General features: G+C 39.8%; 1 protein-coding gene and 1 long non-coding RNA gene across 2 annotated transcripts in view; one reads left to right on the top strand and one right to left on the bottom strand.

Annotated features, from left to right (window-relative positions):
• The window catches only part of LOC112151422, a 7144-nt gene extending 4887 nt beyond the window's left edge, over nucleotides 1–2257 (top strand). The window contains exon 4 of the long non-coding RNA XR_002920121.2: nucleotides 1120–2257. This is a non-coding gene — a long non-coding RNA (uncharacterized LOC112151422). The remainder of the gene's footprint in view (nucleotides 1–1119) is intronic.
• The window catches only part of dipk1c (divergent protein kinase domain 1C), a 52494-nt gene that overhangs the window by 8221 nt on the left and 40008 nt on the right, over nucleotides 1–4265 (bottom strand). The gene's annotated exons all lie outside the window — the stretch shown is intronic.

The raw sequence follows: 4265 nt of genomic DNA, 5'->3' as shown, positions 1-4265 counted from the left end.
CTAGCATCTTTAGCGGCCAATTACAGCTTACAGCATTCACACTAGTATTATCACAGGTAATGTTATATATCTAGTTCATAATTATGTTAAAACGTTATGGTTTCAAAGTTTTAAAAATGTAGTTTTATTGTGTTCAATAAATGTTTATCCTGTACGTCCTGCGACCAAAGGTGTGTTTTGGGTTTTGGACCCTTGTGTGATTGAGTTTGACACCCCTGATCTACCACCAGATCGCTGAGCTGGAGAGAAACTGTTTCCGTCTAACATGGAAGCAGAAGAGAAGCGATCAAACTGTGAAGAGCAGCGTGAGAGTTTCCATAAGTGTGAGAGTTCCAGGGTTCTGTCAGAGATCTGCTCCACTGGAGTTTGTGTCAGCTCTCTTCAGATTTAGATGAAAACACTTGTCTTACAACCTGAGAGGGAGACTGGAACTGAACATCGCGGATTTTCTAGTCATGTGACTCCAGAGATCTCCTCAGTCATTTGTTCGATTTATTGCACAATCTTTGAAAAACGTCTAAAGCAGCAAATGTGACAGAAAAGTGTGAAGCTCCATTTTCCAGTTAGGGAAGGTCGGAGCTTGACATCATGTGACTGCATTTCTGCAACAATGCTGACTCTGTTTTGGTCAGTTGTGACGGAGAAAGATCTGAAGACAAAGCTCTCAGTTTATCGACGTTCCAAACCTCACCTCTGACCACAAGCAGCTCAGACCACAGACATGTGGCAGAAATGAGACGAGATTTCTACTCACTGGAATCCTTTTATGCTTTGAACAAATAAAAACACAGTCAACCTGTAAACTTCACCCAACAGTAGCTAGGATAGGCTCCAGCAGCCCCATGATCCTGGTAGGATTCAGAAGGTTCTGCTGAATCAGAATCCTATCATTTATCTATCTAACACCTTGAGTTACAGCTGTGTAAAGTGTTTTATAAATAAAGTTTGATTTGATTTAGCCCTGAAACTACTCCTCTGTGTTAAGATAATTGTGTAATAAAGATTCAGTTATGATCAAACTAAAAGTGATGTACTGATAAACCTAATTAAAATCTGAAAGTTTAACAGGAAAACTGTATTTTTATGGTAACAAAACACCATCTCTCCATCTTCTTCCAGCGTTTCTCTCACCGTCAGGTCCTTCCTGATGGCGAAGTTCTCCGGCTTGATGTCACAGAGGTGCAGCTGGTGAGTGAAGTCGTGCTCAAAGTGCCACACCATGTCCAGGAAGCTCAGCGCGATGCGGTGCACCATCTCCCGGGTGGACCACCTCCCTCGGCCTGGGTCCTGCAGCCCCGGAACCGCCACCTCCTCCAGGGAGAAGATGTTCTGGTCCCAGGTGTGTCCAGCGGACAGGAACTCCACGGCGTAGAAGTGGCCGCAGGAGCCCAACACTTTGGCCACGTGGCTGCTGAGATCCTGCAAGATTCTGGACAGAAGAGGTAGATGGAATCAAAGATTTTATCCTGGCACATCAGTGATCAGGAGGATTTCGTTCCAAAGGATTTGGCTCAGAGAATCGGAAGTACCTGTGCTGCTTTCTGCAGGTGTTTGGATATTTCTCGCGGGGACATAAAACAGGTTGAAGGAAGCATTTCCAGAACGTGTGACTGACATTTTCAAAAGTGCTTTCAGGCATTAAAACCCCATAAAAGCTCAAACAGAAGACTTTTGGCTCTGTGAGGCCTTAAACCAACACGCCGTGTCAACAGGTTCAGACAGGAATAATTGTTTTTGAAACCAGCGCTACATTTTTTCATGGCGTGACGTCCTTCATGAGCTGTGAGGCAGAAAGACGCTCAACGTCCTCCTGAAGTGACGACTGACGGTTGGGATGAGAAACTGTCATCTGAACTCCATTAAAGTCCAGACTCTGAGGCTGTTTCTGGTTCTGACAGAGACCAAGGGTCCAAAAGCCTCGACGCCTCACTACATTTGTTCCCTTTTGGCTCTCACTGCTATGAGAATGACTCACTGTAAATATCTGTTGTTAATTATCTGAATGTTTAGTTCTCATGCATTCAAGGTTTGGAGTTCAGAACAGTTTTGGCTGACGATGATGTAAAAACACAGATTTGGGTTTATTTTCAATAAAGAAAACATTTTTGTTATTGATCATCAGTCTGACACATGCATACAAATGATAGACAAAGGTAAACGTTTGATATTTAGTTTCATTTGTCTGAAGTAGCATTATCAGACAAAAACTGAACGCCGGCACAGATCATCCACATCCAACAGCCGACCAGTCGGGGGCGCTAATGTACGAAACAAGCTCTGATCAGGAAATAAACCAAGTCAGAAGAAAAAACGAACAGGACTGAGCGCTCTCACTACCTGATCTGCATCGGCTATACCCGATCTGTACCCTGCATTTACAAAATGTTTCTACCTCCACTAAATTATTTTACAGAACTTACTGGTCAGATTAATAACCATAAAAACCTCTTAAAATGTTTACCATAATGGAAAAAAAAAATCATTTCAATGTTGACAAAAAAATGAATGAAGAAGGAAAAGTTACGGATCAGGACATCTGGATTCTGTAGTGTGCATGTGCAAATGTTTTCTTCTTCTTTGGTTTTGTTTGATGGCGGTTTTCTTCGCAGTGTATGAGGATAGCGCCACTTACCGACTATTTATTTACTCAATTAACACAGAAACGTAAAAAAATGCTTAATTTGGCAGCAAAAGCAGCTGCAGTAACCGGTGAAATCTCCTCAAAGTAAAACCCCTTCAGTTCTCCTCTTTTACCGTCACCAACATGTGAAAATTAGAAGGATCAAACGGAGAGAATGACTCCAAGCTGTGAGGCTGTCATTTTATCATGCATCGCTGAGATTTTTATAGTCTGTAATTACAACAATACATGTTGTCATTACATTGTTTTATGGTGCTGTAATCCAGTCTCTGTCGCTGAGAAAAACATAAATGTTTGTGAGCAGAACTGTTGGGAAATGCTACCAGGAACTGGTTCTTTTTTATTTTCTTTTTTTTTAATTTATTTATTTATTAATAAAGTACAAGTCATACAATGTTTTAGCAAAAAAAAAACACACACAAAATGTAACAATTTTTGGAGGTAAACTAATTAATATTGCTTAACTGTTTCAATATTAGCGATAAGAGTAAGTCACAGAGGAGCTGCACATGTTTGGTACCGATTAGGTAGTTCAAACAGATCAGATCAAATATCTGCAGATCCTAGGCTCACCACAGGTACAAACAGATATTTCCACACTTATATGACTTATATGCTTCTTCAGATCTACTAGTTTTACTAGTTTCTTTTTATCTCCAAGTTAATTTACTTTTTCTCTCTGGTTCATGAAAACTCTGTTTGCAGTGAAACGTACCAGGGTTCATCTGCAAGTGAACTGAGACAGGGAGGACTAGAGCGCTCTGGTTTGGTTCAAACTGGACTACAGGTGAGCTTTCACAGCTGCAGAACTTGATAGCTAAAAACACTAAAGCTGATAGCTGAAAACCCTGAAGCTGAGAGCTGAAAACGCTGAAGCTGATACCTGAAAACGCTGAAGCTGATAGCTGAAAACACTGAAATTGTTAGCTAAAAATGCTGAAATTGATAGCTAAAAATGCTGAAGCTGATAGCTGAAATCACTGACGCAAATAGCCAGCTAAAATATTAGCTATGTGCCAAATTAGCCTAAAAAACTGTAAACTATAATCTACAGCTGAAGAAATACCTAAACATCAAAATAGCCTCAAAAACAGCAACAAAAGCCTAAATTATCCAAAACAGCTAGCATGTAGCTGAAATATCAGCCAAGCTTCAAAATAGCCAAAATAAATCTTAGTAAATGTCAAAATGGTCCATAAACTAGCAGAATGCCCATTTTTAAAACTCTAAGATCGTAACTTTTTAACATAATTATGAATAATAAAAAGGCATTAATATTATTCCAGAATAAATCAACTTAATCCTTAAATAACTTTAAATATTTTACTCTCGATAAAAATATATTTTGTCAAAATTATACAAGTTAGAAATAAGTGCAAGATAACATCAGACCATTAATAATAATAAATTAAAATGATCTGGAGGGCCGAATTCGGCCCCTGGGCCTTGATTTTGACTCAAAAAATATTGAATACCAGTGTGAATAGAGTTTTATCTGGTGTATCACACACTCACAGTCACACCTGGACACATAATCAATCCACCTATAAAGAGAGTCTGGAAAAACCCTCAGATGCAGGAGGAGAACATGCAACCTCTACACAGAAAGGTCCCTGCTGGGATT

Source organism: Oryzias melastigma, linkage group LG20, assembly GCF_002922805.2.
Source record: "Oryzias melastigma strain HK-1 linkage group LG20, ASM292280v2, whole genome shotgun sequence".
NCBI classification, from domain to species: Eukaryota; Metazoa; Chordata; class Actinopteri; order Beloniformes; family Adrianichthyidae; genus Oryzias; species Oryzias melastigma.
This window is presented reverse-complemented; position numbering and strand designations above follow the sequence as displayed.